Here is a 14,064-nt window from a genome sequence, read left to right as displayed (position 1 = left end):
CCCCAGCAGGACCTGTTTTTCTCCGAGCGGGACCTCCGGCTTCTGTCCTGGTTTCCCAGCATTTGTGGCTGGTGTAGGTGATGCCTTCTTTTTCTCTGATATGTTTTTGACTTCTTTATACCAGTCTACATGATTTGCGGGGAGGGAGGATGGAAATGTAATCATCCCTGTCGAAAAGTTTGACATTTTGTAGCCGATAAAGCCAAACATAGACAGTTGCTTTGAATTGGCTCCTTTTTGCTGAGTTTAAGGGGAGGCGGGAGGGGATTTAGGCTGGAGGTGGAGAAAGGAGGTGGCACTTACGCCCTTCATGTCACGGTGACATCCAGCTCTGGGGTTTTTTAGGAGAAATACGTCTGTGGCAACAGCCTTTTTCCAACTTTACTCCTGCCCAGAGACCTGAATCGATTGTATCCAGCCAAAACGTGAAGGCAAGGGAACCTCTGCTCCCATGTCGCCAGTTTTTGTGGCAGCTGTGAGTTGGTCGCTGGGGATCCCCAAAAAGGATTTTGAGGTTGTTGGGTGAGTTGGAATCGAAGGTTCACGGTTGCTTCCTTCATCTCTTCTATTTCTCTGGTCTGCCTTGGGAAGGAGAAAAGGGTTTCCAGTCCCGTGTTGGTATTTGTCTTTGTTACATCTATAGTCGTTCTCCGGTGGGTCCCGGGAGCAGCCGTCTGGAAGTAATCGAAGAGAGGGTTTGGTGATGTGTGCTGCCTCATAGCAGGACCCGGACAGGGTCCCGGTGGCCTTTTGGATGGGAGAGGAGAGGTGGGCACTGGTGGTTGTTGCATGGGGTGGCCACAGCTGCTGACTGCTCCCTACCCAGGGATGGCTCTTTCTGGATGTGCCGTTTCTTTGATTTCTGTCCCAAATATCCACTGGTTTTTCCCAGAGAGGAAGTAGTGGGATGTCCAGTTATGACTGGGGCAGAAGGAGAAGGTGGCATCTTGCCCGGCTGCTCTCTGGGCTGCGGCGCTGCCTCCCTGCCCTTTCTGTATTCCCCTGGAAAAACCAGAGGGTTTGCCGTGGAGCACGGCCTGGGGATGCTTTTTCCTCCAAAATGGGTCTGAACCTGTCGGGTGCTGCTGCAAAATCTTCAGCTGGGCCATTCTTTAAAAATAAAGGCACTTAAAAACCTGCTTTTTCCCCCCAAAATACTGTTGGTGTTCCTGATGGTTAGGGTAGGGGATGGCTCTTTCCGTATTAGTCAATAAGGCAATGTTTGTCATAGGAAATTAATAGGAAATGCTTAAAATAATTAATTAAATTATTAGGAAATGCTAAGGAGCTTTTGCCTGTCTGTAAGACTGCTGGGAGGTGATCTCTGCGCGAGGCTTGGCTGGAGGTCGGAGCCTGCAGCAGCCAGACGTGGGAGCAGAGGGGCTCGCCGGGGAGCTGCCGGGAGCCCTGCTTTTGGGCATCCCTGCTTTTGGGCATCCCTGTTTTACACGGGGATCACTCGCTCGCCAGCCGAACGGGCAGCCTGGCGGGGTGCGCAGCCAGCTCTCGGCGGGAGCTGGCAGCAAAGCGATGCTCGCTCTTGGTCAGATCTGGCTGGGAGGTGGCAGTGCGTCCTGCTGCCAAATGAGGACAAACTCCTTGTTCTGTGCAAATACAGCAGAAGGAGGAACCGCTTCCAGCGATGTGAAGGGGCCGAAAGGGGGCAAAAAGGGGTGGTGAAAAAGCACGAGATGGGGGCAGGTTGCTCAGGGCCCCCCCATCAACCCTGACCCGCCCCCAGCGTGGCCTTAGGAACAAACTGGTCCCCCTTCAGAGCACACTGCAGATAGCGTGGGACTCGTCCTCCTGCCTCTTGGTGGGAATTCCTTCAGTGAGGCTCCCCTGGATCGACTTTAAGCCATCCTCCAGCACCGACCCTGGTAAAGCGGCTGCAGAGAGCAAAGAAACCGCCTGGGAATCGCTTTGCTTCTTGGGCTGAAGCTTGAAACCAAACCCGTCCCTGCGAGCTGGGGCAGGGGAGGTCACGCACTGGGTTGCAGGGCAGACATAAACGCCGTTATTTAGCAACATGTGCGGGTAGAGCAATGAAATAAATCAGAAAGCTATTAAAAAGCATCCTAAAGCGAAGGCGGCGGGTGCTGAATGCTGCTGCGCCTTTGCAGCGCTGTCTGCCTGGCCAGGTTTGCATCAGCTCCCTGCAGGGATCGTGTTTTGCCACAGTCCCGTCAAATCTTTTGAAAATGTTGTATAAAAATGGTAAAAAAAAAAAAAAAAAAAAAAAAAAAAGATGTTCCTGGGTGCCTTGAGTGCCACTCGCCTCGCGTTCTGCGGTCCTGTCCCGGGCTTTCACCAAGTCCTGGCGTTGGCATCGGTTTGCAGATCTGAGGGAGTGACTTCGTGGCACACAAACGCCGTTCCCCGAGCCTGGGGATTTGCTGGGAGAATTACTAACGCTGGGAAAAGGAGGAGGAAATGTCAACGCGATTGTATTTGAAAAGCGGCTCCGTGGAGGAATCCTGTGGGGACACACGTGCCGGCCTCAATCGGAGGGTTTGGCCACGTATGTCAGTGGTGGGATCGGGGCCAATACTTTGCATTTTCCATCACTTTCCGCATATTTTCTTTTACGTGGCTGGCATTGTAGATATTTCTTACAGCCGAAAACGAGAAAACTCTGGGGGGAAAAAAAAAAAAAACAAAAAAAAACCTCAGGCAATTCTTTCTCTCCCAGCTTTCATTTCACAGTTCACCTTTCTGGCTGTAATTTTGGCTGGTGTTTCTGGCTTCCCAGAGAAAGGGTGAAAAAAAGGGGGAAATAAAAAAGAAAGCAGGCATTTAATAATAGATCAAAAATGAGATTAAGCAGCAAGTCAGCCCTCCCCTGCATTCTCCCTTCCCCAAAAGCAGCCAAAGAAATTGCAAATTGCCTTGAAAAAGGGGAGTGAAACAGCGAAGATCAAACCTGCTGTTAAGTATAGATGAGGTGTTTATATTTTATTTAATGACTGTGTACTGCCACCCTCCTAGAAAAGCTGCCCTCCCCTGAATTGCTGTATGTGATTAATAAAACAGCAGAGACGAACTGGAAGGGGAGGATTCGGCAAGTATCGAGCTCGGAAGGTGACCGCAACGGCCATCAGGCAGGGTTTGCTGCTTGGTACGCCTGAAGGTCTGGGCACACCCGGTGACAGCGGTGGTGGCTGTAGTTGGAAGCAGCTCCCCAAAACCAGGAGGCTTAATAAGATGCTCTTTGTTGTCCACCCCCAATGACTCCTTGAATCACTTTTCACCACGTTTGGTAGAGCGGCGGGGTCTCAGAGGGAAGGGAACGCGACGGGCTTTGTGCAAGACGTGCGGGCGCTGGCAGAAGGGCCGCGGCGGAGGGGAGAGGTGAGCTCGTGCGTTGTTATTAGTCACCGGCCAAGCTGCACCGGGAAGAGCCTTTTGGCGTGCCTCAGCCTGGGAAGAGGGTTCAGTCAAGGCTTGCGCTCGATGAGACACAGCTTCCGTGGAAAGGAGGCTTAGCCCTCGTGCCGGGCGTTGAGGCTGTCAACCCCAGGCCCGTTCTTGTTTGCTGTAAATCCTTGGGCTCCTTCGGGTCTTGGTTTCGGTGGGGCTGTTGCTGCGGGCCAGGCGGGAGGGCAGGAGTCAGGATGGCCTCAGCTTCCTCGCCAGATGCTTTGAAAATGCCGTTCGTCTGGAGCTGCTTTCCTCCTGGCTCATCCCCAAGGTGTCCGGAGCCAGCGTGGACCTCGTGTATGGGAGCTGCGTGGGCTCGAGTGAGCCAGGTTGGGAGGATGTGTGAGGGCAAAGCTCTTGCTCTTGCACAGTGTCTCCACTGGAGACAGGGCAGCAGAGGAGAGGACCTTTAGTCTGACCCACCCTGTGGTCCTCGATGAGTAAAACACCAAGAGGGCCGTGAGGCATAGTCGGTTTTCTCCAGTATCATCTCTGTGAAACATGAGGTAACCCAAGCTGCATCATGCCACGGGGATGAAGACCCACACATGCAGCTGCAGATTTTTTTTTTCTTGCTAAATCGCCCACTTTTAAACGCAGAGAGTGTCACAGCCCCTCTCGCTCTGCGACCACAGCGGGGAAGAGGCTGAGGAGCTATATCCATCGTGGCTGTGGGTGGTGAAGGCATGGCAGGGAGAGAACGTGAGCAGCAATCCTGTGCGTGGGTCTGGCCTGTGGGGCTGAGAATGTTCGCCCGGGGCTGCCAGAGCATGAGACGAGGCAAAAGCTGCCCGTCTGCTGGAAAGCACCTCTCCCACGTGTGATTAGCATCCCCTACGGTGTTAATTTATCTCCTTTGTCACCTCCTTGGGCTCAACTCTGTACTTTTAGAGTTGGAGGAGAATCTGTTTCGTTACCTGCTGGGCTGCGGCTCTTCTTGTTTATTCCCCAAAAGGCAGAAAATCAGATGTGCCAGAGCTTAAGCTGAAAAAAAAAAAAAAAAATCCAGGCTTTGGAAACAACCACTTGGAGGTAGAATGAGCCTCAACGAGAAAATGTTTGTCTTCCACCTTTTTCTGAGGCTGGCTGGGAGTAAAGCACCTGGAGAAGACAGGGCAAGGTTTACTTTCTTTTAATTTCAAATATATTCCAAAAGCAGAGCAGTTAGGTTTTTTTTTTATTATTTTTTTTATTTTAAGTTGCCTTTTTTTTTTAAGTGGCTTCTTCTTGATGGAAAAAACCAGCTGAAAACCTTGCCTTGGTGGATGCGGGATGGAGGCAGGAATGCGTTTATTTTATTTATTTACCTGTTTTTACCGGTGAGGCCCTGAGGCGAATCAGCAAAGCGGTGGCCGCATTGACGGGCAAGAAGAGCACTTCCCCCACCCCCAATCCTTTTTTCCTGGTACCAACAAGATCAGCACTGAAGATACGTGATTGAGTCAGCAATGCAGATGCCATCAAATGTCTGCTTTATTCCAGGGTATGAATCAGAGCAGAGAAGTGTCAGAGCCTCATACCCTGCGTCTCCTGATAAGGGTGCAGTTACCTCCGAGGAAACAAAACACGGTGAAATCCCATTATCCTGCCTGTGTCGAGCACCTATAACTCACTGGCACCGGCAGTGCTTATTTTATTGCAACTCTTGCAATAGCACGGGCAGGTTTATTTATTTTTTTTTTAAATCCTACATCCTAGAGCCAGAAGTTGGGGTTTTTTTATATATTTGCAGAAAAAGTGATCCAGCATGTCTATATGCACACACACATATATATGAATATATAAATGTATGTGTCTATGAATATGACCGTTTTCTGGAGCAGGAGGTGTTTGTGTTAACCCCTGTTAAACCAGTAAGAGCCGCCTGTGCCACTAGTCAGGGTACTGGTTGTTTACTCGACGGGTTTTTCCATGTTCTTGGGGAGGAAGGGGGATTAGCTTCATTTGACTTTCCAACCATGCCTTTACCTCCAACATCAGCTTAACTTCCAGACTTAAAATTTTTCCCTTTTGGTTTGCTGCGGAAATTACACATAGAAGTGAAACCCCTTATCCCCAGAAGTTTTGTTGCAAGACTTTTCCATCCCCAACTGCTGCTTTTGAAGGCAGAGACCACAGCCAGCTCCGTGACAGCGTTTCCTTCCATTGTTCGGTGGGGGCAGCTTCTGGCTCCTTCTGCAAGTGCTACGTGTGGCCGCTGGCTTTTGCATCAGCTGTCTCCTTTCTCCTGATCCCAGGGGACCGTCTGTGTCCTGTTCCTGCTGCAGTCCTGCTTCTGGACCTGGCCTGGAAGGCCTTGGTGGGAGGGAAGGAGACTGGCAATGGTGCAGTTTATATCCCCTAAAACCAGATGCAACAGTGAAGTTTTGCAAAAATCTGGCTGCGTTGTCCCCAGGGGACAGCGTGGAGTTGTTTAAAAGACAGTTGTGCTGCTGTGGATGTGGTGGAGGCAGAGAAGGACAATTTTCACCCAGATTCCTCTTTTGAGGGGCTTGTTTGTCCCTTGGGGGTTTTCTGCACTGGAAACTATAGAAGTTGAGGGAATAAAAACCATTTCTGTGGTTCCCCGTCTGTAGATTTGAGGGAAAACTCGTTCAAATCCACCAGTCTAAGCTACATCATAAATCTCGCTGCAGAAATACGGAGCCTAGACATTAATAATTAGGAGCTTGCACAATGAAAGGCTGGAATATTTCACACATGACACAACATCTTTCGATCCAGCTGATGCTGTGCAGAGATCTGTGTGAAAGTTCTGCGCAGCCAAGTTGGAGAGGTTTTTGCTCCCATTTGCGGCTTTTGAAAGAGAAGAAAATGGGAAGGAAAAATCAGGTTGCATCCCAAAAGTGTTCACTCGGGCTCAAGCATGGGCGTTTTAACGTGCCCCCCCTCCCCCATTATAAAGTGTTTGTGTGTGCTGAAAGAAAACAGCGCAAATGAAGTTATCCATTCCCTGCTTCCCACGTCTTCAGGTCACTCCCATTCAGCCAAGCTGCCTCGTATCGAACTTCTAACACAAAAAAAGCAAAAATCTTCTGAACTGTGACTGAACATGAGAAGTGTTGGTCCCCAGGGGTCCGTGCCCCTGAAGTTGGAGGGCTGGATGATAAGAGCTTCGGGCCGTGAGATGACAAATGTAACTTCACAGTTGCGTGTTCGTGCTCCAGCAAAGGTGTATTTTGTGTGTAGGTATTTCTCAGCAACAAAGCTGAGATCTTACCAGCTTTTATATAAATATTCTTCACCTTTTTTTTTGGTCCAGTTAAAAGTAATTGGAGAGATGGTGGTATTTTGAACAACCGTATCCACCTAGGAAATTATGACCTTGGATTTATTCAATCAAATAATATCAAGATTAAGAGTGAAAATAGCTGAGCTTGTCAGTCACAGGGAATTGTGTTGCAGCCTGGGCTCAAATCCATCACCTGAAATCGGGGGACTGTGGCAGGGTATTCTTCATTCATCAAGCAGAAGCATCACAGCGAGATCATTTAACTGTAATTTATCAATTTACCAGCTACTCAATTAAGCGGGGGCTGGAGAGAGGATGAAGGGAATGATTCTGCCTGTTGTAATGAATCTTTGGCCACCTGCGGACTTTTTTTGCTCGTTACTCTGTTGTGTTTCAAGTTGCCTTGAAGACTCATCAGGAGGACAGCCCGGACTGGCGATGCACTGGTTTTTCGTGTCGTATCTGCCCACTTTGTGCATGGGAAGGCTTGCACCGCGCACTGAGCCATGCCGATGGCGGGACAGGAGGGTGCGGATGCTGCCTGGTAGCTGTGCACAAGCAACCGTCGCAGGCACACATACAAGTTCTCACCCTGTAACTGTTCATGAGGACATATGTATAATATTAATCATAATTTTTGAGTGCAAAGTAGGTTGTTACTGGCGTATAGGCTGTGTTTGCTGTTGAATTTACATAAATCTCTCAGCTCCTCGTGTCTTGGCAGGAGCTTGAAGTAAGAGTGTTGGTTTCTGTGCTCTTTCCTCACTGTCCAGGTCAGCCTTATGACTATGAAAACTGCACGGCAGTCTCATGGCTGTAGGGCTTTCTGCATCTTGATGCCAAAGCGAGCCTTCAAGTGGCACATCTGTCATCACTCTTCCAAGCCTCGTTAAAAGGAAAACTTAATCACAATGGTGGTGAAAAGAGAGGGCTTAAAGAATTAAAGGGATTAATGAGTTAGAGCTTTTCCTCTACATGGTTTGTCTCTGACCTGAGCCTGACTTAACTGTAGTCCGAATTGATCCTGGAGAATCTTGGGTGGACGTATGCAAAAAAATTACTTAGCTAAAACTTTGTGCATCACTGGAGTTAAGGAATAGGCTTTTTTGGGTCCATCTCAGCTCTGTTCTTCCTGTGTTTCTGTGGTCTGACCCCAGACTCATTGGTGAAGCAGCCTGGGAGCTTGATGCAGCATCAGCTGCCCTGAGACTTTGGCAGTGTCATTCTAATGCTGGCTGACGCAGCCCTTCATCAGTCTTGAAGAAAAAAGCTAGGCTAGAGGTTTCTTTATGAATGTGGTGGTTTAGACATTTGCCTATTCCTGAGTACATCCAAATACTGATTTTTCCGGGTGGCAACTCCTGAATCTCTAGGTTGCTTCACCGCGGTTAGCTCACTGCTTGGGATCTCTGCTCGGATCCATGACGACGCTGCCTTGTTTTGCCCTTACAATCAACATCCGTGTTGTTTTCTTACAAAATGAGACTCAGTCTCATCCAGGTTTCTCATCACGCCATATGTATGTATGTTTGCACCACCCCACTAACTTCTGAACCTGTTGGCCTATGTCAGTCAAGCCTGACAAAGAGATACAGGTCTGCAAAGGTAATTAAAACTGCATAAGTTAATGAAAAACAGGCAGTCAGGCGTGAGGGATAGCCCAGGTCCTTACTGAGCCTCGGGGAGAGGTGCAGCTGCAGCTTGTGTGAGTAGATACCAGACAGTCCCCATGAGGGAGAGATCTTCCAACTGTGTTGGTCGTGAGATCTATCAGCCAGAGCCAGAGCGTGGCCCTGGTAGACCCCAGGCGCATGGATGGCAGTCTCCATTTGCAGTAAAATGTCTTCCCAGTTTAAATGTGGTGGTGGTTCGGGCAAAACTAGCCCTAGTAGAAACTGGCCGGTGTCGGGGAAACCTGTGGCTCGGTGGGAGGTGTAGCTGCTTGACTGCTTTCTGCAGAAGCACAGCGAAAGACTTCAGCAAGTCCAAGGACTCCAGATTGTGAACATTTCCTCCTAGCTGGGTTTCTCACATCCTATTGTTTTCTTTCAACAAAAGCAAGACAAAAGGAGAATTCATTGGAATTTAATAATAAAATGCCTCCAAGGAGATGAAGCAAAAGGAACTGTTAGCAAGAGGAGTAGGTGGAGATTAAAAACACGTCCTTTCTCTTGCCGTCCCTTGCACAGGCACACACTTTATACGTGTGTGCTGCCAGACCCCTTCGCAGACTCACAGAATCACAGACTGGCAGGGGTCAGAAGGGACCTCTGGAGATCATCTAGTCCAACCCCCTGCTAAAGCAGGGTCACCCAGAGCAGGTCACACAGGGCTGCACCCAGGCGGGTTTTGAGTATCTCCAGGGAAGGAGACTCCACAGCCTCCCTGGGCAGCCTGTTCCAGGGCTCTGCCACCCTCAGGGTAAAGAAGTTTTTCCTCATGTTGAGGCGGAACTTCCTGTGCTCCAGTTTGTGCCCATTGCCCCTTGTCCTGTCACTGGGCACCACTGGAAAGAGCCTGGCCCCATCCTCTTGGCACCTGCCCTTTAGATATTTAGAAGCGTTGATAAGGTCCCCTCTCAGCCTTCTCTTCTCCAGGCTAAACAGCCCCAGGTCTCTCAGCCTTTCCTCACAGGAGAGATGCTCCAGGCCCCTCATCATCTTAGTAGCCCTCCACTGGACTCTGTCCAGTAGCTCCCTGTCCCTCTTGAACTGGATAGCCCAGAACTGGACACAGCACTCCCGATGTGGCCTCACCAGGGCAGAGCAGAGGGGGACAATAACCTCCTTCGACCTGCTGGCCACACTCTTCTCAATGCACCCCAGGATGCCGTTGGCCTTCTTGGCCACAAGGGCACATTGGTGGCTTATGGTCAACTTTCTGTCCACCACAACTCCCAGGTCCTTCTCCGCAGAGCTGCTCTCCAGCAGGTCGACCCCCAGCCTGTACTGGTGCGTGGGGTTGTTCCTCCCCAGGTACAGGACCCTACACTTGCCCTTGTTGAACCTCATCAGGTTCCTCTCTGCCCAGCTCTCCAGCCTGCCCAGGTCTCGCTGAATGGCAGCACAGCCCTCTGGCCTTTCTCCTTGTCTACCTCGGGAAAACTAAATTGAAAAGGAGACAATACAAATCAGGATGAAAGGCAAAAAAAAAAGAGGATGAGTCAGCTCTCCTCCTGCCTCTCTGAACCAAGGGGAAGCCTGCCTGGCACTCATGACAGATTTTTTTGCAAAACAGATAATGCATCAGATTGATGACAGCCTATAAGATATACTGCGAAAATTGCTGGTAGGTACTTGAATGTCACTGACTGCACAGAATGAATTGTAGGTTGAGTCGCAACAATTTCCCTAAAGCTGTGTATATTAACGTAGAAATACCAAGGAAGTCCAATCTTTGAATTTTTATCTGCTTCAGCTTGAGAGTCAAATAAGCACATTACAGAAGTGTCATCCATTTGAGTCAATTGTCGCTGCTGCATTTGTGGAAAGGATGCATCTGGGTTTATTGATAATGTTGTTGAGGTGCTTAGAAACACAAGTGCGTTGGGTTTATTCTCCCTTATTCTCGTTTCTGGCATTTTGTTAAAATATTTTTTCAGTTCTAGTCTCCTCTGGAGATCTCTTCTGAGCAGAGCATTAGTAACAGAGATGCTCTGTACATCCATATCATCATTCATCCGTGAGTTTGTTATAAACCTGACTTTTTTTCATAGCTTTTTTTGTAAATTTTAAGGTAATTTATTTCCTGGAGGAAAAACTGACGTGGAGAAGAGAATCTAGGAGTTGTGATTTACCGACCTTCTAGTGAGTAGGCTCAGCTGTCTTTTTTTTTTCCCTTCTTGGTTAAACCACATCAGCTGAAATGCAAGTTAGTGGCCAAAACTTGCTGTTGATCTTCATCATACCATCACTTCACCCATTTTACTTCCTCTGCTGCTCTGCCGATCCCTGCCTGTGCAGAGAAGGTACAAAATCAGTCTTACACCCACTTGAGAAGTAACTTGATATATGAGGTTTCAGGTTTGGGGGCAAATACTTCAGGTTGTAGGTGTCTCCTGCTGTCAAAGAAATGCAAGGGGAATTCTGCCTCGTGAAGGGGCTACGTGACTGGGAGCACTGAATTTCTGCCTTGCGCTTGGCTGGTTTGAAAAATTGCCTTTTAGGAGCTGTGGCCAACGACTGCACCATTTTGTCTTTGTTCTCATCTTTATAAACAGTTCCTACACCTAAGGAGGTGGTTGTGAGGATTAGTCATTGGTTTTAAAGCCCTTTGAAGATGGCAAGTGGTGTATAACAGCTCAATGTTTATTAATGGCATGGCTTAATAAGATGAGAATTTTTTACAGCTGAGTTTAGATACGCCAGGACGGAGCCTCAGCAAGTTGAAATAGGCTTTGCTTCGTTGATCTCATCCCAGCTGCGCCAGTTGGTGACACCTGGTTATCTGGCCCATCATACCTGAGCTGTGGGCTGCAGCAGGGAGCCCTCCCTCTTGTTACTCCTCTAGCAAGTTCTCCTTCCGCTGGCCTCCTGCCACAGCGTACGCCAAGGTTAAATCTGGTTCTGTGTTTTTGGCTTCATTCCTTCTAAATGTTTTCAATTTTGTTGGCTTTAACTGATCCCAGTGGCATCTTTTTATGATGCACTTTATTCAGCTTCTTCTACTGCTTCAAATGCAATAACACTCCTGAAGTTCAACCTATTTTTTTAAATTGAAAAAAAAAGAAAGGCAAGGGGTAGTGTTGTTCTGTCACTGGTAGGAGAAAGGGATGATTTTTCTTAATCTTTAAATTTGATTGAATTTAAAACTTGACGTACATAGCGGCTTTAGTGGAACATTACTGTAATTGGAAGGGCAAATTATTGTTTGTTCTTGCTCTCTTGGGAGCCGGTGCTAGTATTGATTAAACACGAGTATTGCCATCTGTTGGATGATCTCAAAGCACTTCGGGACTCGTGAATGAAGAAGACTTGGAAAATGTCGTTAGTTCCTCTACGGATAAGGAAGCTGAAGCAACTTTCTGAGGCTCAGACTGAGGTAACGATTGCTGGGGACAACAATTCCTGATCCATAGCAGCGTATGTATTGCGCTCGGTCAAATCCCTCCCCACAGCAGCCGGAGTGATTTCCGTGTTCATTCTCTGGTTTGCCTCTCTCATTGACCTCTGCTTTCTGCACTTGCCCCATAAAAAGCTTCATTGGTTCTGTAGCTGATGAGATTTCAAACTGATCTGGTGTTGTCAGCCTGTTTCTGCGGCGGTCGTGCGGGTAGGCATGAATTTGTAGGGAGGGAAAGAAGGGGTGGGAGGAGGATCGTGGGTGTGCTTGTGGTTGTGCGAGTGCACCATCCTCTCTGCTGCTGCCTGCATCCACCCTTGCTGAGAACCACCGTCTTACTGACTGGGTTGTTGTCAATCTGCTGCTAAGGAGATCGATGAGTAATAACCGAATTGACGAAGCCAGCGTTTGCACACCCATCACCCAGCACGGAATGCACGGGTTCGCATTTAGGAAAAAACAGACGAGGAGTCACTTTCTTCGGCAGACTTAGTTTTTGCTTTGCTCCTTGAACCGTCTTGCTCTGCAGTCTTGCCGTCGCCGGTGCCGACGTGAGATGCTGCAAGTGCAACTGCCCCCTGAAGTTCACAGGACTGCAGTGAGTACAGTCTACATCAGCTCAGCCTGCCCCGAAACTACACCCGTGAATAGACCTCCACAAACATTTAAGGCAGGACTACCATTAGGAGAAGCAGTCCTGCTCCCCCCCGCCCACCTTTGCTCCCTGATGTTGCTCTTCCTTCACCCCGCTAACAACAGCGTTGCTAACAATACAGGCGCGGCTGCAGGGGCAGCTGAACTGCAGGAGTCATCGGGGTTAAGAGAAAATGGTTAATGAAGTCGTTTTGTCCCATTTGTTTTACTCAGCTCTTCCTTTGCATAAGAACAGAAATTAATTTTGTTTCAAGTTCTGCAAACCTGAAGACATGCTGAATAGATAGAAATGGGTTCTATTTATAGGCTGCAGAGTTCCTTTGTACAATAAACCAGTTTGTTTTAATTTAAACTATGTATTCAGCACATTTAGCTTAATTTTATTTAACTACAAGCTTTACATGCCTTTTTCCTGCATTCTAATTGTTTTTTAAATTTGTGACATAAATCCTAAGTACAATTAAAAAGTCAGACTAGTCATTAAGAAACTTCATTTACCATTTTTAACATCAAGTGTGTTGACTTGCATAGTTTATTAATTTTTACAAATGCCCGACTGTAAAAATAGGACAGCTTTCCAGTTTAGCCAAATTGACGCAGAAATATGCCTGTGTTGTTCTCCACCAGCAAGTCAGCCTTCTGCTAAGAAAAAAAAAAAAGAGAAAAAATGCAAAGCAAGCCAGTTTAAATCAATCAGAATTGAAGTATTTTGCTCTCTGTTTTGCATCAATAAATCCTGTAGTTACAGAGGAAAAGGTAGGATGGTTGAAAAAGCATTGGCAGGCAAGTTAGCAGTAGTATTCCTCAAGGAGTCATCTCAAGACCAGTGTTAATCAGTGTATTGACTAATGATATAGCAGAAATTAATGGGATTTGGAGATGTCATCAAAAGAGGAAAAATGGGATATCCCGTCGGAAGAATGAATGACTTTAGGACTCTGCCTGTGAGCAAATGCGAGCTCTTGTAATGCAAGCTCGGATCGAAAGTTGGGTTCCCTGTCTTGGAATTGGAATGAATTAATCAGTCATAGGATAATTCTGATGTCCTGCTGACAGAGAGACATACCGGGATCACGTTTGTCAGCCGAGTTATTTCCACTAGCGACAAGGAGATGCGAATGCCGCTGCAACAGGTTTTAGTGAGGCGTTGTTTAAAATGTACAATGCGTTCCTCGTATGTGTAGGGGAAAGATTGATTTCAACTGTAAAAGGTGCAGGGGAGGGTGTCTGCTAAAAATGATGTGGAGAACAAGAGAAGCCGGTTCACAAAATAAGTAAAGGAGCCTGGACTGTAAGCTAGTGACAAAAAAGAGGCAGAGAAAAAATATATTCCTTCTCTATAAATACACTGGTGCAAATTCCGGAGAGGGAGAAGAGTTATTTAAGTTAAATGACAATTCTGGCAGAAGAACAAATGGCTCTGAATAAGTTCAGGCTGGAAATGAGCAAAATGGCTTCAAACCAAGGGAGGTTCCTGAATAGCCTTCTAATGGCGGTTGTGTAACAGGGGCTAAAAACTTGATTACTGTGAAGATGGAGCCTGATAAATGTATTAATGGGATTCCACAATGTGGTTGACTTCAGCGTTAAGGGATCAGACTCAGGATTTCTGGTCCTGTGCTTTTGCAAATACGCTGGAGAATCCTGCAGGTGTGAGAAAAAACATCGAAGGTTTTCATTTTAAGAAAAATTTTCAT

Source organism: Leptosomus discolor, chromosome 2 (genome assembly GCF_034619465.1).
Source record: "Leptosomus discolor isolate bLepDis1 chromosome 2, bLepDis1.hap2, whole genome shotgun sequence".
In the NCBI taxonomy this organism is placed as follows: domain Eukaryota; kingdom Metazoa; phylum Chordata; class Aves; order Leptosomiformes; family Leptosomidae; genus Leptosomus; species Leptosomus discolor.
This window is presented reverse-complemented; position numbering follows the sequence as displayed.